This window comes from Lynx canadensis, chromosome E1, assembly GCF_007474595.2.
Source record: "Lynx canadensis isolate LIC74 chromosome E1, mLynCan4.pri.v2, whole genome shotgun sequence".
Lineage (NCBI taxonomy): Eukaryota > Metazoa > Chordata > Mammalia > Carnivora > Felidae > Lynx > Lynx canadensis.
This window is the reverse complement of record NC_044316.2, coordinates 17,481,932-17,508,370: the sequence shown is the minus strand read 5'-3', so window position 1 is coordinate 17,508,370 and position 26,439 is coordinate 17,481,932. Positions and strand designations below refer to the sequence as shown.

The 26,439-nt window shown below is 40.9% G+C and overlaps 1 protein-coding gene across 2 annotated transcripts in view; it reads right to left on the bottom strand.

The window, feature by feature from the left end:
* FAM222B (family with sequence similarity 222 member B) overlaps positions 1-24,935 on the bottom strand; it is a 77,055-nt gene extending 52,120 nt beyond the window's left edge. For both annotated transcript variants that reach the window (XM_030294965.1, XM_032591235.1), the window contains exon 1: positions 24,806-24,935. The gene's annotated coding sequence lies outside the window, so the exon portion shown is untranslated. The remainder of the gene's footprint in view (positions 1-24,805) is intronic.
* Positions 24,936-26,439: the final 1,504 nt, after the last annotated feature.

Genomic DNA, 26,439 nt, shown 5'->3' with positions numbered 1-26,439 from the left:
ATCACTAAGAGGAAGATTAGAAAAATAAGAGGGAACAAAGGACAGAACTTTTTTTTAAATTTTTTAAAAAATGTTTTTATTTATTTTTGAGAGAGAGAGGGATAGAGCATGAGTGGGGGAAGAGCAGAGAAAGAAGGAGGCACAGAATCTGAAGCAGGCTCCAGGCTCCAAGCTGTCAGCACAGAGCCCCACAGAGCCGGACACAGGGCTCAAACTCACGAACCGCAAGATTATGACCTGAGCCAAAGTCGGATGTTTATCCGACTGAGTCACCCAGGCGCCCCCAGAGAACTTTTTTTTTTAATTTATTTTTTGTTTTTAAAATTTTTTTAATGTTTATTTTTGAGAGAGAGAGAGAGAGCGCACACGCATGAACAGGGGAGGGGCAGAGAAAGAGGGAGACACAGAATCCAAAGCAGACTCCAGGCTCTGAGCTGTCAGCACAGAGCCCAATGTGGGGCTCAACACGAGCTGTGAGATCATGACCTGAGCCGAAGTTGGATGCCCAACTGACTGAGCCACCCATGTGCCCACCCCCACAAAGAACTTTTTAAATATTTGTTTCACTGGATCTTTCAAAAAGTAAGCAACATGCATTAATTTTGTAACTTTAATAGATTAGCTGAGTAGTGGAACTAACATTTTCTATAGTTTTTAAACGTTTTATGTGGAGCATGTCTAACTTTTATAATCAGTAAAAGATGCTGAAACAAAAACACACTGGCTCTTAAAAACAGAAAGAAAAGATCAATAAGCTAGACTGAAAACTAGTTCAAGTAACTAATATCCACCCAGTATGATCACACTTCAGTATTTCTTAAGTACTCTGGCATATTTCCCAAATGACATTTATAACAAACAAACACCAAAAAACAAAAAAACAAACACCAACAAACAAAACAAAACTGAAAAGTGTCAAAGGTGCCTTTGACAATTTATTCCAATCATGATAACTATACTGAGGGGCACGTGGATGGTTCAGTTGGTCGAGCGCCGACTTCAACTCAGGTTATGATCTCATGGTTCATGGGTTTGAGCCCCGGGTCAGGCTCTGTGCAAACAGCTCAGAGACTGGAACTTACTTTGGATTCTGTGTCTCCTTCTCTGCCCTCCCCGGTTCACACTCTGTCTCTTTCTCTCTCTCTCAAAAAATAAATAAACATTAAAATACATATACATATATATACAACTAAGTAGAACTGAATAACAAAGACAAAACAATAAAAACGATCTATCCTGAACATAAGATGAAACTTTTTTTTTTGTTTATTTTTGAGAGAGAGAGCTTGAGCAGGGGAGGGGGAGAGGCAGAGAGGGGGGCGGAGAGAGGGAGGGAGGGAGGGAGGGAGGGAGGGAGGGAGAGAGAGAGAGAGAGAGAGAGAGATAGAAAGAGAGAGAGAATCTTAAGTAGGCTCCACACCCAGCGGAGTCCAAAGTGGAGCTTAATCTTAGAACCCTGAGATCATGACCCGAGCTGAAATCAAGAGTCAGACTCTTAACTGACTAAGCCACCTAGGTGCCCAGAAGCTCAAACTACTAAAAGCACATTTTCCCCATAAAGACCTGCTATGAGACATTTTATAGAATTCAAACACCCATGTGACACAACAGACTCTGCTTTAAAAACAAAAACAAAAACAAAACCCTTATTATCCACCAGTCTTAAAGAGAACAGCAGGTCTGAAAAAGAACAAGTGTGAAAGTTTAAAAAAAAAAAAATGAGGAGGAGGCAATGCCTTTAACTATTATGTCAATGTAGCAAAGTATTTTTTTAAGCTGGCTGTATTTTCTCTTTCGGACACTAGAGGGAAGTTTAAAATCCATTCACTGTATCTTTGGATTCATTCATTCATTCACTCATATCAAAACTGAATAAGCTACAGTTGGGGCGCCTGGGTGGCGCAGTCGGTTAAGCGTCCGACTTCAGCCAGGTCACGATCTCGCGGTCCGTGAGTTCGAGCCCCGCGTCGGGCTCTGGGCTGATGGCTCAGAGCCTGGAGCCTGTTTCCGATTCTGTGTCTCCCTCTCTCTCTGCCCCTCCCCTGTTCATGCTCTGTCTCTCTCTGTCCCGAAAATAAATAAACGTTGAAAAAAAAAATTTTTTTAAAATAAGCTACAGTCCCTGTCTTTAAGGTGCTTAGTCCAGTGAAGGAAAACACAACAGTTAAAAAAAAAAAAAGCAAAAAAAAAAAAGCAAACTACAAGAAAGAGCCAAACCTCAACTTTTTTACAAGACTGTGGGTTTTGGGAAGGACAGAAGGGGAAGCATTTCTGGCAGAGGGACTAAAAAAAACCATGTCCATATAATAATTCACGCTAGACAAACCAGCATATCCAAACTGGCTTGTTCCCCTATTTATCTTCCCCATCTTAATCTAAATGGAAATAACATATAACTACAAGTTACTTTAAACAATTATCTATAGAAACGAGAGGCCTGAAGTGTTAACATGTGTGGAAGATTTGCTAAAATATCGAACTGGCTAGGTTTCAAAACCTATTATACACAGTTTTTAAAATTTTTATAAAAAGTTTATTTAAGTAAGCTCTACAACCAACATGGGGTTCAAACTCACAACCCTGAGATCAAGAATTACATGTTCTTCCAACTGAGTCAGCCATGCACCCCTATTATACACAGTTTTAAAAACATGAAAGTTGGGGCTCCTGGGTGACTTAGTTAAGTGTCTGACTCTTGATCTCAGCTCAGGTCTTCACCTCAGGGTCATGAGTTCAAGCCCCGCAACAGGCTCCATGTGGGTGTGGAACCTACTTAAAACAAACAAACATGAAGATAACAGATACAACTGGAGTTAAGACTGCTTACTTAATAGGAGTGTCTGGGTGGTTCAGTAGATTAGGCATCCGACTTCAACTCAGGCCATGTTCTTGCGGGTTTGTGAGTTGGAGCCCAGCATCAGGCTCTCTGCTGTCAGCACGGAGCCTACTTTGGATCTTCTGTCTCCCTCTCTCTGCCCCTTCCCCACTCATGCTGTCTCTCAAAAATAATCATTAAAAAAAAAAAAAAAAAAGACTGCTTACATAATAAAAATTCTCATCTGAAATCATGATAAATTATACAGCTCCCTGAAAAGTGTGTCAAGGATAAAAAATAGAGGTTTCCGAAATGTGCTCTGTCTTACACAAATTAAGTTTCCCAGAGTCAGGAAATAGAATTCTCTGACAATTAGCTTTCACTGATGCCTTTGTAAAGAGACATCTTGCTTAGCAAATCATTTCCACACCTAAATAATTCAAGCCTACACAGGAAAGACTAACACTTGAACTCAAAGTCACCATGGAATGGAATGGAAACATTTGTGTGGTGTATTTTTCCCTAATCCTAAAATAACTATTGCATCTTTTGCTATGGTTTGGGATGTCTGGATTGTTTGTGTTGGGGTTGGGGAGTTGGAGACAAGGAATAAGTTGTTAACTTCTCATACTGAGGGTAAATTTCTCATATTCAAAGGGTGGCACATGGTAGAAAAAGTAAAAGCCAGCATCTTGAAAAAGTTTCACACACATACACAAAATGAGGCGGCAAACTTGTGAATCAAGCATGATTTGGCATCTTTAAATGCAGAGCCGATTCTCTTCTAGTGCCAAAGCCAATGGCTTCTCCTGTAGATGAAATGGCACAGTTCCTGAAAAAGCCCTGGACGCTGTTTCCCCACAATCCTATAATCTGTCAGAAGACAGAAAACAAAAAGAAGGCTTTGCCAGCCAGAAAAAGCAAATTATAACCAACACAGAGCCAACACTTTACTTCAGACAGAAGGAGCTTTTCTATGCATCTTTGGAAGGAGAGAGACAAAAGAAGCTTACTATTGCTCAAATAACCAAGGCAAACATTTTAACCAAATACCATCTTGGATAAGCATTTGATGCAATAGTCTGCTTTCTCACTTCTTAGTCATAGCCTTAAAGAATAATTTCCAACATTTATGGAAAAGAGTTGATGGCCACAAAATACAAAGAATTTTTACAATTCAATATGAAAAAGACAACCAAAGGGGAACTTTTCTTTTCTTTTTCTTTTTTCTTTTTCCCAAAGGGTACATTTTCAAAGGGCATGAACTGGTAGTCACAGAAGAAATATGTAAGGTCAAATATTATATATAATTCTATATTGTTAAAAACCAGTAGAGGGGCACCTGGGTGGCTCAGTTCGTTAAGCATCTAACTCTTGGTCTCGGCTCAGGTCACAATCTCATGATTCAGAAGTTTGAGCGCCACACTGGGCTCTGTGCTGGCAGCGTGGAGCCTGATCAGGATTCTCTCTCTCTCCCTCTCCCTCTCCCTCTCTCCCTTCTCTGCTTGTGCTCGCTCTCTCTCAAAATAAATAAACATTAAAAAAAAAAAGCAATAGAAAGTGACTTTTCCATACAGGCAGCTCTTTTTGCCCCTGGGTCCCATACGGGCGATTTAATAAAACCACCTTTTTTCACCAAAGAAAGAAAAAGAAAAGAAAGTGCTTCTCCATACAATCCTAAGGGTATTTTGGCTTGATAGTACTGCCAACTGCAAGCCTCAGAGAAAACCTTGGCTACTCAGAATGAAAAAAAAAAGAAAGAAACAAAAGATAATGATATTTAAAATCACACTTTACAGGGGCTCAGTCAGTTAAGTGTGTAACTCTTGATTTCAGCTCAGGTTTGGGAAATCAAGCCCCACACTGGGCTCTGCGCTGACGGTGTGAAGCCTGCTTGAGATTCTCTCTCTGCCTCTCTCTCCCTCTCTCTGCCCCTCCCCGGCTCATGCCTGCTCGCTCTCTCTCTCTCTCTCTCTCTCTCTCTCAAAACGTTAAAAAATGTTTTTTTCTAAATCACACTGTACACTTTAAATATCTTACAATTTTATTTGTCAATTATAGCCCAAATAAGCTGGGGGAGTTGGGGAGATAAGGGTGCCTAGCTAAGTAATACATACCTAAAAATATTTAGAATAGAAGCTTTGTGAAACATCTACTCTGGGAAGGAAACTATTAAAAAAATGGATACAGGTAAACTGCAAACTAAAGGAACTAAAATAAGAATAAAAGATGAACCTTTACCTGTGAACATAAAACAGCTGAAGCTAATCCCCAAGCCTACAATGAACAAGGGAGATCATAGAAGTAAATAAAAGAAAGTCCAAATATAACCACAGAGGTAAAGCATCTCTAACAAAGTAAGCTTACTCAACTGCCTTGCTGTAGAAGCAGGCCATTCTGGGACCCCCTTTCCAGTCACCAAATGCAAAAGAAAAGCAAATAATGCCTGGATGGGACAAAAGTCTTCCCATCAAAGAGGAAAAGAAAGCTAAGCCTTTTACTTGTCCTTGATACAAAGAGGGAAAGAACTGTGGGAGAACTCAAATTCCAGAAAAAAAGGATTCAATTCCAACCTATGTAAAGCTAAGAACTTCATGTCACTTTGTTCTAAAATTAGCAATACACAGGTCCCTACTGAAAAAACAATACACAAGATCCCAACTGAGCTGTCAGCAGGGTAAAGTTCTAAGCACGTCAGCACGTTATTGCTTAACCATTTCAGTTTTCCCTTATCAGTTTCAGACATAAAAGACCCACATCCCAAGTTTCTTCTACTGTTAATGCCAGTTTAGAGGCTGAGAAAAATTTCGTTCATCAGATTCAAATTTCAAGCATTTTCTAAGTGCATTACAGGTAATGATGCCACAGATTCTATATTTAACCTCAGGTGTGGAACAAGGAATGCTAGCTTTGGCTGAAATGGCACCAAGTCCCTCCTCCAAGCCTAACTGCAACCATCACCTAAGCTTTCATTAAAGTGGCTATATGGTGTCATCTAAAATAAATTAAAGTGCATTTTCAGTGCTTTTTTGTGAGTGGTTCTACTAATTGGCTATGATGCTTTAAATACAGATAATAAATCACCCCTACTGGTCCTTTAAATATTCAGCATTATAACTGCCATAGGCTAGGGGTACCTGGGTGGCTCGGTCGATTGAGGGTCCGACCTCAGCTCAGGTCATGATCTCGCAGTTCGTGGGTTCGAGCTCCGCATCGGCCTCTGTGCTGACAGCTCAGAACCTGGAGCCTGCTTCAGATTCTGTGTCTCCTTCTCCCTTTGCCCCTCCCCCACCTCTCAAAAATAAATAAACATAAAAAAAAACTTTTTTTTAAAATAATCCCATAGGCTGGCAGTCATACCCTCATTTGAACCACAAAGCCAAGAATGGTAAAAAAATCTTGTGATACAAATCCTCTGAAGTGATATAATAAATCTTTTGGAAATATTCTCTAACTAAAATTTGTTTCATTATGGTTCCATAATTGTTACACTCCAGAATTAGGGTAGCAGTATCTTTTCCCAAATCTGGAACTATTTTTTCTTCAAATAGTATTTATAAAAATATATCACCTTTCTCAAAAGGAACTTATGGCCTCTAACAGCATGTTGCTAATTTTCACAACATCCCAATAAAGAACTATTATTTAGCATCCATATCACACTTTAACTTGCAGAAGTGTTTTACAATATTTTCATTAGTAGTCATGCCTCACAACCACCCGTGAGCTAAACTGGTCCTGTTATCCTCATTTGAGAGCTGAAAAAACTGATGTATTATAAGGCCAAGGTCAAGCCAGTCTGCTTTTCCAAAACCACGAAGCTAATTCTTAAAAACAGTATCATTCACTCAACCAGTGTATCTGTATTGCTCATAGTCCTAGTTTTAGTAGGTTCTTAGAACACAGAAACCCACCTAAAATGAGGGCACAAAAACATTAAATTATTGTTATAACACTTCACCAAAAATACACAACCACATTTGAATATAAATAAGTAAGGATTTAATAACAATGACACAAGGAGTTTCCAGAAATTGGTTCCCAAAACCTCTATGTCATCATACGAAAACAAAAAAAGGATCAAATGCTTCTTCATCTTATTTTTCTTCTTAATCCACTACAAACAGACTTCTATCTCCATCACTCCAATGAGTGGTTCTAGTCAAGGTCACCAATAACCACTAGGTTGCCAAACCCCATGCGTACTTCTCTGTTCTTTTCTGAGACAATAATCAATACAGTGGCCCACTCCATCCTTGAAACGTATTTTTTACTTGGCTTCCATAGCATCACTGGTTTTCCTCCTACCTCACTGGCTGCTCCTTCTCCTTCATACCTCTTTTCTAGCCACAATCCATTCCTAGGTGACCTCCTGATTGAATTTCATGACTTCAAACTCTACCTACATGTTGATTTCAAGTCTACAATGCCAGCCCAGATTTCTCCCAGGAATTCCAGGCTTTTCTATCTTATAGCTCCAGTTGGCTATCTAACAAGCACCTCAAACTTGATATGACCAAAGCAAAATCCTTCCACCAGAATCTTACCCATCTCAATAAATATTATCACCTACCTAGTTTCCACAGCCAATAATGCATAAGTTAGGCATGATTCCTCTTTGCCTCACTCCCCCTGGCTGCTGCCAATCCCTGAGCAAGTCCCGATGACTTCATTTCCAAAAGAAATTCCAAATCTACTTCTCTACAGCTCTTCTACCATCACTCCAATCCAAGTCACCACCAATTCTCATCTAAATTAGTGCAAGTCTTGTTACTAGTCTCCTTGCCTCTACTCACGATCTCCCTACAATGAATCCATTTCCACACAGTAAGCAGAACATTCTAATTACAAACCAATTCACATCATATGCCCGCTTAAAAACCTCTGAAGGAAACACATTACCCTAGCTTTCAAACCTCAGTGTCATCTGGTCTCTGCCTTCTTCTGGCACCACTCTCCCTCTCACCACATTCAAGTCACATTAGCCTTATTTCTGTTCTTCCAAGATATGAAGTTCATTCCTCTTTAGTTCTACACTGGAATGTTTGATCTGGTAATCTCTGAATTCTCCTAGATCTTAACTGCCATACTCTGAAAGGTATTCCCTATTCTCCTAACCTAAAGTAGCTGCCCATTCACTCTCTAACACATCAGTCTATTTTAATTCTCTGCATCGTATTTATCATAACTGAGTTTTAAAAAGTTGTCTGTTGTCTGTTTACCCTCCCTAGAATACAAGCTCCATAAGAGGACAGACTGTCCATCTTGATTAGCAGTGTATTACTAGTGCTCTACACATACTAGAAACTCAAAAAATTTGGCAGGCTTAGTTACCCTTACCCACAAAGGGCTCACAATCCAGTTGAAGAAACAAAACAACACTTAAATAATAAATGTAATGCTAGCAGGATAATAAAATGTTACAGTAGCCCAGCAGCAGGAGTGATTAATTCTGCCTTGAGAACTAGGAAGACCTCACAGAAGAAATGAGCTATGAGCTAAGTCCTAAAGATTAATTAGGAGATTCACCACATTATTGGTTATGTTTGCTTGTTTTGGAAGAAACGTCCATGGAAGGAAAGAAAATAGCTTCAGCAAAAATGTAATGAGGAAAGGAGGAAGGAAGATGGAACCAATCATCTATGTGTTAAGTGTGCTGTGAATGATAAAGAATCCTAAAGGGAAAGAGCATAAGTAGTCTTCCAATTTAGGAAGATTGCTCTTGTGGCATTGTGGTGGATCAACTGAAGGGGTAGTAAGACTTGAGGCATGAAGACCAGTTAGGAGGTTATTGCAACTGACCAAGTAAGAAATAAAAATGGTCAGGGCACCTGGGTGTCTCAGTCGGTTGAGCTTCCAACTCTTGGTTTCATCTCAGGCTATGATCTCATGGTTTCATGAGTCGGAGTCCCACATTGGGCTCTGCTCTGAAAGTGCAGAGCCTACTTGGGATTCTCTGTCTCCCTCTCTCTCTGCCCCTCCCCTGCTCACGCTCTGTCTGTCTCTCTCTCTCTCAAAAATAAATAAAACATCAACAAAATTAAAAAAAAGAGAGAGAGAAATAAAAATGGTCTAATCTATGACTTTGGCAATATGGTTGGAAAGAAAGAGGCAGATTTAGGAGATCTTCAACGCTAAAATCAAATCTAGGGATCAGGCAGATACGAGTGGTAAGGGAGAAGAAAGGAGCAAGGTCAAATCCAATATTTTTGATTTAGCAACTGTATGGCTATTAATAGCATTCAACCAGTCAGGGAATCTAGAACGTTTAGATTTTGTAGCAAAAATAATGAATTCCAAGATGCCCATAAGATGTCCAGGTGGATTCTGGAAATATAGGTCTGGATCCCAGGAGACAGAGATTTGAGTTAAATATAGAGATTTGAATTACATTACCTGTGAAAAATAAAACAAGAAGAGGGTGGCTAAGAACAGAATTGTCAGCAACATTAACACTTAAGGACTGGATAGAAGAAAGGGAGACTAAAAAGAAATAGAAAAGAAAAACCAAGCATGGACAGTTTAAAGAAGCACAGAAGCAAAAACTGAAAAATTAGGGGTGCCTGGGTGGCACCCAGGTGGTTAAGCATCCGGCTCTTGATTTTGGCTCAGGTCATGATCTCACAGTTTGTGGGTTCGAGCCCCACACTGGGCTCTATGCTGACAGCTCAGAGCCTGGAACCTGCTTCAGATTCTTGTCTCCCTCTCTCTCTGCCCCTCCCTCAGTCATTCTCTCTCTCCCTCTCCTTCAAAAATAAATGAACATTTAAAAATTTTTAATTAAAAAATTAAAAATTAAAAAAAATTAATAAAAGCAGAAGGCAAAATAAATCGAGGACTGAAAAGCATCATCTGGGTTTCACAATTAGGTCACTGAGCAGAGCAATTTCAGTGGAGTGTTGGGGACAAAATCAAATTACATGCTTGAGGAATAAATAGGTTACGAGAAAGTAAAGAAAGCAGGAGAAAGACTACTTTTAGGAATAGGAGAGAAACTGAGCAGTAACTGGGGGTAGGGTGGGGACAAAGAATTGGGGAAAAGAAATAAATACGAACATAAAAACAGTGATGTAACAAGGTCACAGAAGGATTAACAATATGGAGAAGAAAGGAAAGGCGAACATATGAATACAGTAAAGTCTGCAGGTGTGGAAAAAAATGAAGATAACTTCCACTTGATAGCCTTTGAGAGAAAGGTGGGGGAGAGAATAACATTGAAGGACTAGAGATCAGCTGGGTTAACAATTTACAAAGAGCAGGCAAATAAATATTCCAGTGAGACACGGGAGCCTAACCAGTCACCCACACAACCCCCTACTAAGAAGAATGATCTTACTTTATCTAAAAACATTTTTTTAAGTTTATTTATTTTTGAGAGAGACAGAGTGCGAGTGGGTTAGGGGTAGAGAGAGAGGGAGACACAGAATCTGAAGCAGGCTATAGGCTCTGAGCTGTCAGCAGAGCCCAACGCAGGGCTCAAACTCACGAACCATGAATGAGATCATGACCTGAGCCGACGCTTAACTGACTGAGCCACCCAGGCGCCCCTGATCTTACTTTATCTAAATAAAAGTTCTTACTTAGAAATTTGAGATCTGATGGAAAATCAGAGTAGTTGTGGAAAGAAAGAGCAGAGACATGATCCAGAAACACTAGCAAATAGTTCAAATTGCCTCTCACAAGAAAGCAATAGCAGAGGGAAGAGGAAGGATGCAAGCAGAGGAGGAACGCTATTAATCAATATTGGACCTGGTCCAGCTGACCAAAAATCACAGCCAAGTTTTTCTGTGTCTTACCAAATCTAAAAATCCACACTAACCTGGAAGTTGTAATACTTCTAAGAATTTGAAGGGTGTGTCCTGCCACAATATTCCGAGTGTCCAAGCTTCATTCAGTTCATTAAGTAATCCCTGGGAGAATAAATAGCTTGGCTAGACTTTGGATAATATTCATATATACCCCCATTAACTTCATAAATCTCTCCCTATACTTTTTCATGCACTGAAGTGGAAAAATACTGATAGCACAGCAGTGTCCTAGGATAGAAAGAGAGTAGGGAAAGAAAGCTAGTAGCATTATGCTTGAGAATAAGCAAACTTAAAGTAGAAAATAAACAGCAAAATATTCTTGAAGTCTTAAGAATTAGAGTACACATTGCAACAATGTGGATGGAACTAGAGGGTATTATGCTAAGCGAAGTAAGTCAGTCAGAGAAAGACAAATAGGGGCGCGCCTGGGTGGCTCAGTCGGTTAAGCGTCCGACTTTGGCTCAGGTCATGATCTCATGGTCCGTGAGTTCGAGCCCCACGTCAGGCTCTGTGCTGACAGCTCAGAGCCTGGAGCCTGTTTCGGATTCTGTCTCCCTCTCTCTCTGACCCTTCCCCGTTCATCATGCTCTATCTCTCTCTGTCTCAAAAATAAATAAACATTAAAAAAAAAAAAAAGACAAATATATGACTTCACTCATATGAGGAATTTAAGATACAAAACAGATGACCATATGGGAAGGAAAGCAAAAAGAATATAAAAACAGGGAGGGGGACAAAACATAAGAGACTCTTAAATACAGAGAACAAACTGAGGGTTGCTGGAGGGACTGGCTGTGGGTATGGGGATGGACTAAATGGATAAGGGGTTTATCCATGTTTGCATCTTGGATGTTTATTTGTTAAAATAAACAAATTAAAAAAAAAAGAATTAGAGTACACAACTGCATTACAAATTAAAATAAATTCTAAAGGATCTTAAATTGTCACTCAGAGACTTTTCACCATGCATCTTTTTTTTTTTTTTAAAGTAAACTTTACACCCAACAACCCCAAAAGTCCCATGCACTACTGACTGAGCCGGCCAGACATTCCCATACTGTGTACCTTTTATGTTACTTAAAATATATTCAAAAAAGAAATAAAATTAAGTTAAAATTCAAATATAGTTAGGAAATTACATTTTTGGAATTCTTCTTTAAAGTCTCCCTCTTCCACCCCCAGACTTTTTTTTTTTTTTCAAGGTAGGCTTCAGACCAAGCATGGAGTCCAATGCGGGGCTTGAACTGAGATCAAGATCTGAGCTGAGATTAAGAGTCAGACCCTCAACCCACTAAGCCACCCAGGGGCCCTCAGACTGTTCTTTTATCTTTACACAGTAAAATTTATTTTTTAGTGTTCAGTTCTAAAAGTCCTCATAAGGGGCGCCTGGGTGGCGCAGTCGGTTAAGCGTCCGACTTCAGCCAGGTCACGATCTCGCGGTCCGTGAGTTCGAGCCCCGCGTCGGGCTCTGGGCTGATGGCTCGGAGCCTGGAGCCTGTTTCCGATTCTGTGTCTCCCTCTCTCTCTGCCCCTCGCCCGTTCATGCTCTGTCTCTCTCTGTCCCAAAAATAAATAAACGTTGAAAAAAAAAATTTAAAAAATAAAAAAATAAAAAAAATAAAAGTCCTCATAAACATACAGATGTGTAACCACAATCAAGGTACAGAATAGTTCCATTACCCTCCAGAAATTTCCTCATTCTACTGCTTTGTAGTAAAACATTCCCCTACCCCTAGAGCAAGACAATCATCAATCTGCTCTCCACTGTCCCTATAGTTTTAAGTTTTCTAGACTATCATATAAATTCAATCAAATAGTGAGCAGCCTTTTCAGTTTAGCTTCTTTCACTTACCATAATGCATATGAGATTCATTTATGTTATTACATATATAAATAGTTCCTTTCTATTGCTGAGTAGTATTCCACTATATGAATATATCACAGTTGGTTAATCCATACCAAAGATGAAGGACATTCAGGTTGTTTCTAGTTTTGAGTACAAATAAAAAGCTGCTATAAATATGGGAGCGCCTGGGAGGTGCAGGGGGTTGAGCATTCGACTTCGGCTCAGGTCATGATCTCCACAGTTCATGGGTTTGAGCCCCATATCAGGCTCTATGCTGACAGCTCCAAGCCTGGAACCTGCTTCAGATTCTGTCTCTCTCCCCTCCTCCTCTACTTGTGCTCCCTCTCTCTGAAAAACAAATATTTTTTAAAAGATACATTTATAGGGGCGCCTGGGTGGCTCAGTCGGTTAAGCGGCCGAGTTCGGCTCAGGTCATGATCTCGCGGTCCGTGAGTTCGAGCCCTGCATCGGGCTCTGTGCTGACAGCTCAGAGCCTGGAGCCTGTTTCGGATTCTGTGTCTCCCTCTCTCTGACCCTCCCCTATTCATGCTCTGTCTCTCCCTGTCTCAAAAATAAATAAAAAAACGTTAAAAAAATAAAATAAAATACGCATATTAAAAAAAAAGATACATTTACAAATAAATAAATAAATAAAGCTGCTATAAATATTCACATACAGGTTTTTTTTTTTTTTTTTCATTTTTGGGACAGAGAGAGACAGAGCATGAACGGGGGAGGGGCAGAGAGAGAGGTAGACACAGAATCGGAAACAGGCTCCAGGCTCCGAGCCGTCAGCCCAGAGCCCGACGCGGGGCTCGAACTCACGGACCGCGAGATCGTGACCTGGCTGAAGTCGGACGCTTAACCGACTGCGCCACCCAGGCGCCCCGACATACAGGTTTTTATGTCCTAGGCTGTCACTCCACTGAGTAAATACTTGGGTCACATGTTAAATGTTTGTTTTACTTAGTAAGAAATTACCACAGTGTTTCCTTAAGTTCTAGTTGTTCCACGTCCCTGCCAGCCCATAATCTAATCAGTTTTCTTTTGTTGTTTTTTTAGCCATTCTAATGGCATATCTCATTATTTTTAATTTGCATTTCTCTAATGACTGAGATGTTGAGATTTTCACACACTTACTTGCCATTAATCTATCTGCTCCAGTGAAGTCACTCAAATCTTTCACTCATTTTTTTATGGTGCTGTTTGCTTCTTGACAAGTTCTGAACTCTTTATACATTCTAGATACAGGTTTATGTATGTCTGATATACAATTTGCAAATATTTTCTCCCACTCTGTGTCTTGTCTTTTTTAAGTTGACTCCATGCCCAACATGGGGCTCAAACTCACAACCCTGGGATCAAGAGTCACATCTCTACCAACTGAGCCAGGTGTCCCGTCTGTGTCTTCTCTTCATTCACTTAAGCATCTTTTGCAGAGTAAAAGTTTTCAATTTTGATGAAGCCCAATTCATCAAGAAAAATTGTTTTGGATCTTGTTTTTGGTGTTGTATCTAAAAACTCTACCTAATTCAAGGTAACAAAGATTTTCTCCTGTTTCTCCTGTATAAAATATTCCAAGTATTTTATAGTTTTCCATTTTATATTTAGGTCTACGATCGATTTTGAGTTAATTTTTACAAATGGTATGAAGTATAGTTTGAGGCACATTTTTTCTTTCTTTTACTTTAGATATCCAATCGTTCCAACAACTCGTTGAGAAGACTATCTTTTCTCCTTTGACTTGCCTTTGTCAAAAATCAAATGGCTATATTTAATACTGTGGGTCTATTTCTGGACTTTGTATTCTGTTCATTGATCTGTCAAACTATCCTTTCACCAATACCACACGGTCTTGATTACCATAGCTCTTCAGTAAGTCTTGAAATCAGGTAGTAGGAGTCTTCCAACTTTGTTGCCTTTTTCAAAATAATTTTGGTTATGTTGGTCCCTTTGCTTTTCTTTCTTTTTCTTTCTTGTTTTTTTTTAACATTTATTTACTTCTGAGAAACAGAGCATGAGTGGGGGAGGGGCAGACAGAGAGGGAGACACAGAATCCAAAGCAGGGTTCAGGCTCTGAGCTCTCAGTACAGAACCAGATGCAGGGCTTGAACCCACAAACTATGAGATCACGACTTGAGCCAAAGTTAGACGCTCAACCAACTGAGCCACCAAGGCACCCCCACCTTTTTTTCAATGTTTTTTTTTTTTTCAGTGTTTTTTCAATGTATTTTTGAGAGAGAGACAGACACTGTGAGCAGGAGAGGGGTAAAGAGAGAGGGAGACACAGAATCTGAAGAAGGCTCCAGGCTCTGAGCTGTCAGCACAAAGGGGGCTTGGACCCAGGAGCCATGAGATCATGACCTGAGCCGAAGTCAGATGCCCAACCGACTGAGATACCCCGGTACCCCTAAAATCTTTAAAATCTTTAGCCCCATCCAAATAAATATATATATAACTAAAAAATTTTTTAAAGAAATGCTTGTTAATTTTGTGGGATTTTTCTTTTAGTTATCTTTTAGAGATATATATGGAAATATTTATTAACTTATGAATCTGAGATTTCTTTAAAAATAACTTAGGTGGGTTAGTGGATGGGGAAACATAGATAACACAAGATTGGCACAAGTTCAAAATTACTGTAGCAGAGTGATAGGGGTTCATTATACTGATGTCTACTCTCGCATATATTTGAAATTTTCATAATAAAAAAGTAAAAAGAAAACCTATCTACAGAATTAATCTTCTCTTTAACATAAATCCCTAAGGTGAGGGAGAAAATGAGAAGTATGGGGAGTTAAGCCTTGAATCAAGGTGAGACCCTAGGGATGTCTGTGATTCTCAGTATTTGATTTTCTTGTCAAAGCCAGACATCCTGTTTAATGTCAATATTAAAAATGTTTAGCTAAAGTCAACCAACAACTACAGATACTCTGCATATTCCTTCCTTTCATAAAACATGTCTCTGCTTTTATTTCAAAATCATGAACTATAAAAAAAGCACCTAAATCATACCAAACTGTCCTTCCAGAAAACAACACCATGTGTATTTTTCACTTACCATCAGGTATATTTATTTCATTGTTTTCAGTTCTTATATAACTGGTGAAAAAGCTACGGAGTAGCAGAAAACTAGACAGTTAGCTTGAATTCCTAATCCCAACTCTGAACTAACCAGGTACTGGTTCAAAATTGTCCTGTGGTCCTCAAACCAAATCTGCTGAGGTTCTAGTTCATAATAACCATTCAGGCTTCAATCAGAGGCATTCAGTGGAAATAGATTTTTTTCCTCCATCTTTATAATAGAACTGATGTTAGACAAGGCAGTTGTAGGGTTCTTGGCTGGCTCAGTCAGTAAAGCATGCAACTCTCGGTCTCAGGGTCAAGAGGTCAAGCTCCATGTTCGGCATGGAGACTATTTAAAAAAAAAAAAAAAACCTAAAAAAATAATTTAAAAAATTTAAAAAGGCAAATTTCCTAAGTCTGGTAAACCATTGAGAATAGGGGAAAACAAAGATGTACAGCTAATATGCACACAATTCATTTTTTTCAAAAAATGTTGTAATGGGGCACCTGGGTGGCTCAGTTGGTTAAGTGCCCAGCTTCAGCTCAGGTCATGATCTCACGGTCCATGGGTTCAAGCCCCGCATCAGGTTCTGTGCTAACAGCTCAGAGCCTGGAGCTTGCATCAGATTCTGTGTCTCCATCTGTCTCTCTGCCCCTCCCCTGCTCATGCTCTGTCTCTCTCCATCTTTCAAAAATGAATAAATGTTTAAAAAAAATGTTTACTTATTTTGAAAGAGAGTGCACATGCACACAAGCAGGACAGGGGCAGAAGGAGAGGAAGAGAATTTCGAGCACGCTCCACACTTAGCGCAGAGCCCGACATGGGGCTCGAACCCATGACCTCGCGTGACTTGAGCGGAAATCAAGAGTCGATGCGTAACAGACTGAGCCACCCAGGCACCCCTGCACACTGATTCTTTATTGAAAAGTTCACTGGGAAGCTTGGCAGGCTCAGTCAGTAGAACATGCAACTCTTGATCTCGTCGTGGTCATGAGCTCGAGCCTTGTGTTGGTCAAAGAGATTACTTAAATAAAAACTTCTTTAAAAAATGGAAAAATAGGGCACCCTGGTGGCTCAGTCGATTAAGCATCCAATTTCAGCTCAGGTCATGATCTCATGGTTCCTGAGTTTGAGCCCCACATCGGACTCTCTGCTGTCAGCACAGAGCCTGCTTCCGATCCTCTGTCCCCCTCCCTCTCTGCCCCTCCCCTGCTGGTTCACTCTCTTTCAAAATAAATAAATAACCTTAAAGTTTTTTTTCAATAAATAAATAAATAATGGGAAAATAAGGAAAAGATTTAGCACTGTATGAACTACTATCAAGAAGGTACTTGGTGCCACATTATTATAAAACCAATCCCTCCAGATGATGTGAATAAACAACAAATAAAGCAACTAGAACTCAGACTCACAGAGAAATTATGCTGACTTTATTACTTATACCCTAATGATTTCTAGATCTGCATCTCCATTCTAAACTTTTCTACTAAACTCAAGACCCAATATCCAGAAGCTTATTGGACATTTGCTCCTAGATTTTCCTGACACCTCAAATCTAATATACCAAAATCATTGTCCCTCAAATGTAACACCCTCTCACCCCTGTATTCCCTACCTTGGTTAATAATATCACCATCCACTTGCCCAAGCAAGCAATTTCAAATCCATCTTTGACAACTCCTTCCCCCTTACCCACTCCTCAACATAAAGTCAATAAGACCCTCCTGGTGATTCTCCTAAAAAGTTCGTTAACCTGTCTACAATTCCACCATTACCACTGTAACTGAGATCTTCAATCTCTCTCAAATGATCATCACACAAATGTCTCATAACCAACTAGTCCCTCCCCCCCCCCCCCCCCCCCCGCCGTAGCCAATTTCACACTTTAAAATCTAACTTCCAGGGGCGCCTGGGTGGCTCAGTCGGTTGAGCAACCGACTTTGGCTCAGGTCATGATCTCGCAGTTCATGAGTTCGAGCCCCATGTCGGGCTCTGGTGCTGACAGCTCAGAGCCTGGAGCCTGCTTTAGATTCTGTGTCCCCCTTTCTCACCACCCCACCCCTGCTTGTGCTCTGTTTCTCTCTGTCTTTCAAAAATGAATAAACATTAAAAAAAAAAAAATCTAACTTCCATACTGCCAACAGTGTTACTTTTCTTAAACAGTGATCCAAACTTGCTCCTTACCTGACTCAAAACTCTCCCATGACTTAAACAAACAAACAAACAAAACTCTCCCATGACTCCCTGGCATTTTATCTTACAAAGTAAAATTCAGACCCCTCACCAAGGCCATCTACAACTGGGCTCCAACTCATCTTTCACCTCACTTCCTTCCATTTCTTCCTCATGCCCCATGATCTAGCCACATTAAACCACTGGCCCACAGGTCCATACTCATATACTCTCTACCTTGTGCAAGCTGTTCTCTGTATTTGAAACACTACCCTCTCCAATCTTTTTTTGTTGAGATAGCCAAATTATATTCATCCTTTAAGACCCAACTGACTCCTTCTCTAGCAAGCTTTGTCCAACCTTCCCCTCACCCCACCACACAGAACCTGTGCTCCCACAGCACTTAGTACAGATCTCTATGATTGCACTTACTGTACTAATTCATAATTATTTGTGTTAGTCTCTAATTAAAATGTGCATTCTTGGGGTGCCTGGATAGCTCAGTCGGTTAAGCATCCACTTCGGCTCATGTCATCATCTTGCTGTTCAGGGTTTGAGGCCGTCGGGCTCTGTGCTGACGGCTCAGAGTCTGGACCCTGTGTTGGATTCTGTGCCTTCTCTCTGTCCCTTCCCCATGTGCACACACATGTACGCACTCTCTCCCTCTCTCTCTCTCAAAAATAATATTAAAAAAACAAAATGTGTACTCTTGGGACACCTGGATGGTTTAGTTGGTAAAGCATGCAACTCTTGATCTCAGGGTTGTGAGTTTGAGCCCCAGGTTGGGTATAGAGATTACTAAAAAAATAAACTTTAAATAAATACATAAACAAATTAAATGAAATCTTTTTTTTAAATGTGCATTCTTTAGGGGTGCCTGTCTCGCATGCAACTCGATCTTGGCATCATGAGTTCAAACCCCATGATGAGTGATGAGCATAGACGCTACTTAAAAAAATAAATAAAAATAAAATTAAAAAAAAAGAATGCACCTGGGTGGCTCAGTCAGTTAAGCATCTGACTCGGTTTCAGCTCGGGTCATGATCTCACGGTTAGTGAGTTCGAGCCCTGCATCTGGCTCTGTGCTGACAGCCTGGAGCCTGCTTGGGATTCTCTCCCTCCCTCTCCCTCTCAAAATACATAAATAAACTTAAAAAAAAAAAAAAGTTCAGGGGCACATGGGTGGCTCAGTCAGTTGAGCGTCCAACTCTTGATTCTGGCTCAGGTCATGATCCCAGGATCATGGGATCCAGCCCTGCGTCCAGCTCTGCGCTAAGCATGCAGCCTGCTTAAGATTCTCTCTTTCCTGGGGCACCTGGGTGGCCCAGTCAGTTAAACTGTCTGACTCTTGACCTCGGCTGAGGTCATGATCTCATGGTTCCTGAGTCTGAGCCCCACATCGGGCTCCATACTGACAGTATGGAGCCTGCTTGGGATTCCCTCCCTCCCTCTCTCTGCCCCTCCCCCCATCTTTCACTCTTTCAAAATAAACTTAAAAATTCTTAAAAAAAAAAAAAATTCTCTCTCAGCCCCTCCCCCTCTCCCCAACTTGCATGGAAACACACTCTCTCTAAATTAAAAAAGCTAAAAAAATAAAAGTGCACTCCTTACAAAGATTATGTCATTCATATTTTAATTTCAGTGCCTAGCACAATTCCTAACACACAATAGGCACTTAAATGTCTGCTGACTGATTGCTGAAAGGACCAACTCATTTTCTAATGAGACCAGAGACCAAAAAGCTTAAGAGAGTCAAACCTAGCTTTGGTTTACTGATGAAAAGAAAAAACACTAGACAAATTTGTGCTTATGCTATTTCTAGTTTTTCATACTTTCTCCCACTAGCTTCAGGGCTGGTTGCCAGAAAATTAGTAACTGAGTCTTGGGGCACCTGGGTGGCTCAGCTGGTTAAGTGTCTGACTTCGGCTCAGGTCACAATCTCACAGTTCGTGGATTCAAGTCCTATGTCGGGTTCTGTGCTGACAGCTTGGACCCTGAAGCTTGCTTCAGATTCTGTGTCTCCCTCTCTCTCTGCCCCAACCCGCTCACGCTGTGTCTCTCAAAAATAAATAAATGCTAAAAAAAAATAATAAACTTAAAAAATTAAAAAAAAAAGAAAATTAGTAACTGAGTTTTTTAAATCCCTCCTTAAATGACCTATATTTTCCCATGAAACAGTACAATCCAGTGCTATAATACTAAGCCATCATTTGATAACTGAACCTTAATTCTGGTAATTTATTATCCTCCTTGTAGTAAATGGATTTTTAGGGGTACGTGGCTGACTCAGTTGGAAGAGCATGAGACTCTTGATCTCAGGGTCATGAGTTCAAGCTCCATGTTGGGAGCAGAGATTAAATAAATGATACTTAAAAATAAATAAATAATAGGGGCGCCTGGGTGGCTCAGTCAGTTGAGCGTCCAACTTCGGCTCAGGTCATGATCTCATAGTTTGTGAGTTCGAGCCCCACATTAGGTTCTGTGCTGACAGCTCAGAGCCTGGAGCCTGCTTCGGATTCTGTGTCTCCCTCTCTCTCTGCCCCTCCCCCACTCAAGCTCTGTCTCTCTCTCTCTCTCTCTCTGTCAAAAATAAACATTAAAAAAATTTTTAATAAATAATAAAATAAAAATAAATACATTTTTCATAAAGAAAATTGAGCATTTTTCCACTTGAGTTGTACTTCCTTTCACTCTAAGTTACAAAGCTCTAAAAGGGACATAACCAAGACCTTGATAGGCAGTGAAAAGACAGAAATAGATACTAAACACTTCTCTGCTGAGAAAGCATTCACCTCTCACCATGAGCACAGTGACTTCACACTTATCCCCACTCGGTCAGCTGTGAAGCTTCAACCCTTCCCCTGGCCACTTTGCTTCTCACACTACTCTCACTTTCCACTTTATTATATTAGTATCATCTTTTTGGAGTTGCTATTACATTTTAGGAGTTGAAATTCAAGAATGAGGCTCATGTCTTTTCTGAAAATGTTCCAAGCTTCCTGTCCTGCTCTGCTGCATTATACAATGTTACTCTGCCAAATACTTAGCTCATTTCCTTCTCCTGCTTGTCCTGATATGGTGGTACACATCAATAATGCCCTCCCCTTCACATTTTCAGACTTTACTGTCTGCTTGTAATGCCCTATCTTCCTCGTCCATCTATGAGGGTGTATCATGCATGTTATGCAAAGGGTCTTTACTGACAATACCTGTACCCAGCCATCCATCAACTCTCACAAGTTGTACCTCCCTCTAGTAGAGTGCTTAATGTATTTCATCAATCGTAAGACATACCTTCCCCTCCACATTTCTCTGAAAATAGGATATATCTTACAACTGATAGCATGCCAGTCTTTCTTAACATTTCTTCTTTCTTCCTTGCATGTAAAGTAATTGTGAGCCTTACAATTAGCAACACAGAGCTGATGAAATAAAGTATTACATTCTATAATAATTACTTTGTATACATCTGTTTCCTAGGCCAAACTGTGAACTGAGAGGGCCGGGGCTATATGACAAACATCTTTGACCAGCATAGATTTGAGCACAAAAAGAGGGTGCATCCAACAAACACTAGTTGGATAGTTATTTATTTAGCATTTGCTAAGTATTAAGTAGTATTGTAAACATTTTACATGTATTAAGCACATTTAACCCTCACAACAACCTGTGCAGGAAGTACAGTTATTATAGATGAAGAAACTGAGGTAAAGAAACATAGGGAAGCTCATTCAAAGTTACACAAAGTTCCAGAAGATCTGAACTCATCTTTGCTGATTATGTTTTATATTGTTTATCATTTTTCCATTCAGCAAATATTTAACAAGCAATTACTCCAGGCCAACTATGTACTGTGCTAAACACAGGTAAGCAAAACCTGGCCTCTGGAGGCTACTCTGAATCATATATCCATTCTTGAATCCTTTACCCTCCAAACATCAGAACAACCTACAAATTCACTAAGTTAAATCTGCTCTTCTCTTTTACTTTTCAACATCTTCCCATATAGCCCTTTTTTTAAAGTTTTTAGCGCTCTATCAAGAACCAAACAAAGGACAAAAAAACAAAAACATAAACAACAAAAACCTTTGTACTCAATTATTAGCAGCTGTGAAAAGATCACAAAAGACTTCAGTTAAGGAATGGGTGGCAAGATCCAAAGGGTTCTAAAGGAACAAAGGTTCTGTTCATAAGCAAATATTCAAAGAAAAAAAGGTAAAAACACATAATTTTGTTTTAATTTTTTATTATTTTTTTTAACACCATAATGTTGTCTTTAAGTAGACTGTTTTAAAATGTTTTCCCTGAGGGCACCTGGGTGGCTCAGTCGGTTGGGTGTCTGACTCCTGATTTTGGCTCAGGTCATGATCTCAGGTTCGTGGGTTCAAGTCCTGCATCTGGCTCTGTGCTGCCTGCTTGGGACTCCCTCTCCCCACCACCACCCCCCTCCCACCCCACACACACACAAATAAATAAATTAAAAAAAAAAAGTTTTCCTCTGAAGCAGAAGATACTTTTTAAAAAATTATTCATTTTATCATAATAAAAATGAGCTAGTAACCTTTAATTCCTTTTTTTTTTCTTAGCCCTTGCTGTGTCAGAGATTCATGAGTAGTCCTTACATCCCCACTTTAGATAGACTGCTCCCACAACAGGTAATCAAGGCACTGACCACGCCGTCTCTCCCAAGGGAAGACTCTCCATTTGGTAAGTCATCTACCACATAAAAATAACCACAAATAGGAAAAAGAATAGAGAGGACAGGAAATTCTCATCACAACTGAACAAGCCTCTATTATTTTAACATGACATGAATGGCATTAGGGACTCATTTGAACCAATGGAAATTTTCAGTAGAGGGAAAAACACGTTACAAAATTAAAAATAAATGTCCAATTATTAAAATAAAATAGGACAACTAAGCCAGCTCTACTTTTATACCTCTACTTCAGGTTCCATCTGGTGAGGAAAGACAAAATAAATTTGTATTCTGTAAATGCCCTATGACAACAGTAACAAGCGCTTTCTTTCAAAACTATCCTCTAAAAAAGAACAATCGTTGGAGGCACCTGGGTGGCTCAGTGAGTTAAGTGTCCAACTTTGGCTCAGGTTATGATCTCACAGTCCGTGGATTCGAGCCCCACATAGGGCTCCGTACCGACAGCTCGGAGCCTGGAGCCTGCTTCAGATTTTGTGTCTCCTTCTCTCTCTTCCCTCGCCCACTTGTGCTCTATGTCTCTCAAAAATAAATAAATGTAATAAAAAAATAAACATTAAAAATTAAAAAAAAAAAGAACAATTGGAGTTATGGGCAGTTATTGGGGAGCCAAGGAACTAGAGCAAAAAATTAAAAATGATATATCACTGTATATTTCCAAGAAAAAGAGGTAAAATACGTTTTACCAGATGGAGAAGTTAATGACAACTAGGGTTCATTTCCCCCATTCCTATAAAATAATTCACTGTTCTTATCTGTGAATCTTCAAGGACCTAGTACAGCCACTCCCTACCTTTGCTCTGATGAAAGACAAATCACTCACTAATTTCCAAAAGGCCTCGCTATTTCAAGCTCTTCATCTTTAGGGCCAGCAAAGCTGAAGCATCCATCTCATTCTGTCCTTTTGAAAGAAGTTTCACCTCTTTCAAAAGCTGTGGCTAGAAAGCCATTTTCTCTCTCTAGAAGCACACAGTTTAACTCTGTCCTCTGCTTTGTCTACCCTAAATAACAACAAGAACAGCAACAAAGCCTCAGGAGTGCTCCTTCAGCCTCTCAGAAAAGAACCAGCCACCTCTTGGACAGCTGCTTCTGTCTTTCTCTCAGAGACACTCCACCCTGGAGGTTCCACAGGCAGCGTAACAAAAAGTGGAGCTGCAAAGCTGCTATATGCTTATCTGACCTCCAAAACGGAGACACGGCCCTTGGGGCAACCAGAGACTCCCTCGCAAAAGAAAACTTTTATACAATTTAAAAACAGCAAATTGTATTTGCACACCCCTCTTTGTGCAGCCCTCCCAGCTTGTCTCAAACTAGTTTTCTCGACTCATAATAAAGCACATTAGTACCAACTGTGTTACATACAAGACGAGGAACCTGAGTGAGCTATGTTCACAAAGCATTTAACAGATTGGCCCTCCGTTCTCTTATTTCTTCCTTTTGAGTAAGGAGCTACACACCATTTGTAAAAATGCCCAAGAGTATGGTATTTTTCCTACACAAGTCTGATGGCTAATTAGTCACATCACAAACTGGTATTTTTGCACATGATCTACTGTGCCTACGTAAAACGCACATATGTGCCTACTGAGGTTTTACAAACAATATGCTTCGCCTTGACAAAGAAATCAATCACTCTACTAATAACGGTAAGGTCTAAAATCCAGTAATATTGTTGGTGACAATAGTACCATCGGTATAGTACCTACAATTTACAATTTTCATACACAATTTCAATCACGTACATTGATGCTTGCAATAGCCCACCGAAGCACTACATCTTTCAGAGGTTCAGAAAGGTTAAGTAGGACCTGCCCAAGGTTATCTATCAGCTTTATCAATGGTGGACGTGGTTTCGAACCTGTCAGACTCTAAGCCCCTAGCTTTCTTCCCTAGACCCCTCCCAGCTTTAAACAGAGGGCTCCTGACTCCCATCCTCCGCCCAGAAAAGCCCATGACTCTAGGCGACCGGCCTTCCCTGCCTGGATCAGAGTTAGCTTCTTCAGCTCCAGCAAGGCTTTCATCCTCCACCACCCTCCCCCCGCGACCATTCTCTGAAAGAAGCGGAAAGGGAGAGGCGACCGAAAGCTCCTGGGGGAAGGGACGATGACAAACGGGGAAGCGCGGGACACTGCCCCTGCCGTGGGCTCCTACACCCTGCCGCACTCACCTCCTTCCCTCCGCCAAGCGGTCCAGCCCTGGCGCTGGCGATCCGGCCACCAATGCCCCAAATTCTCCCATCATCACCTCAAACTGTCCCTCCCCCACGCCCCTTCGCCTCCGACAGGCAGAGCCCACCCCCCCCCCCACCAAGTCGAGGTATCCCTCCACCAAGCCACCCCTCTTCTCTCCGGCCGCCCACCCCTCTTCCACCATCACTCACTGTCGGTGACTGGGCCCGGCCCTCATGGCTGCTCCGTTGCTGCCCGCCGCCGCCACCGCTACTCCACGCCCCGGCCCCTCAGTAGCCGCCGCCGCCGTCGGGACTAGCCGGGAGCCGCTCTTGCGCATGCGCAGCCTGGATTACCGGGGCCCTCTATGGACGCCCGCGCATGCGTAGCCGGAGCCGAGGCGTCTTCTTCAGTGCCTGATGCTCTGCACCCCTGAGTCTCAGGTGGACATGGCCGCTGGCCTCGAGCACTGATTAGACTTTCAGGCTTCGATGGCCGCCCTTAGGTCCAAGGCCTCTGGGTTACCTTGCCTAGGGTTACTAAACGCTTGGACCTCGATCATAGACTTAATGACACTTCCAGGATTCTGGATCCTACTTGCACTTAAAGGCCCGAATGCAGGTGCTCTGAGGTGACTGATAATGAACTTGGATCTCTTTCAAAAAGACGATCACATCTAGAATACATTGGAGGTAATTGTGTAAGAGGTAATTTTGACATCCCAGAATACACTACTGGCCAGGAGGTGCTCAGAAGCCCCTGGGGATCTTGTCAAGGCGGCACTTAAACTTCTTTGGGACACTGCAAAGTTCAGTCTGTTTATCAAGGGCATACTGTTTATTGGACAGAAATGTTCTGGGCATCTCATATGTGCCATCGAGAAACTTGCAGGCCTATAGTTTCTTACTTTACAGCTCTCACTACAGAACCTGGCCCTTTTGCAAACTGGTAAACAAAAACTAGACCTTTAGCCCATGGAAACCCAACCATCAGCCCCTAGACCACTGTGCTGCCTTGGCATAGTGGAACAAGAAACTAGGCTAGGGGCGCCTGGGTGGCTCAGTCCTTAAGCGTTGGACTCTTGATCTCAGCTCTGGTCATGATCTCACTATTCATGAGTTCGAGCCCAGCGCAGGCTCCTTGCTGACAGCTTGCTTGGGATTCTCTCTCTGGCCCTCTGCTGTCCTCGCTCTCTCTCTCTCAAAATAAATAAGCAAACCTAAAAAGAAAAAAAAAAATACTAGGCTCAGTTGAGTCTTGGAAATTCAGCAATACAGATTTGACAGCTGAGGGCAATGCACTGCAGTAGAAGGGAAGAGGAGATACAGAACTAAACTCTCTCCTTATCACCATGACCCTCATCCTACCTCTAGCCCAGTCTTACCTCTATAGCCCAGAGTTTGCAGAGATAGGGACCAAGATATAATGTCAGGGAAAAAAAAAAAAAAAAAAAAAATCAAGGAAGAGGGGGGAGGAGGAAAGCAGTTCCATTCTTTCTGTGAAAGGTGTTAAATTCTCTGTACTTCTGGAGAAAGAAAAGCTACTCCTGATCCCAGGATCTGATATGAATATTTAAAGTCCTAATCTAAGACTAAGGAAATTTTTTCCTTCTTTGGAAAGAAGCAAGAATAGGCCCTAGAGTAAAGTTTGAGAATGCTGAAACTGGAGTGTCACTAATATTTCTAATTACAGATTACTAATTTAAAATGCATATAATGGAATGCTCAAGTCACTAAGAAATGAGGTTACTTGCTCTAGCACCTAGGAGTTTGAGGATTTTTTTCTCATCAGATGCATGTAACTTTTACGTACATACCTGTATGTTGCTGTGGGAAAAGTATATAGA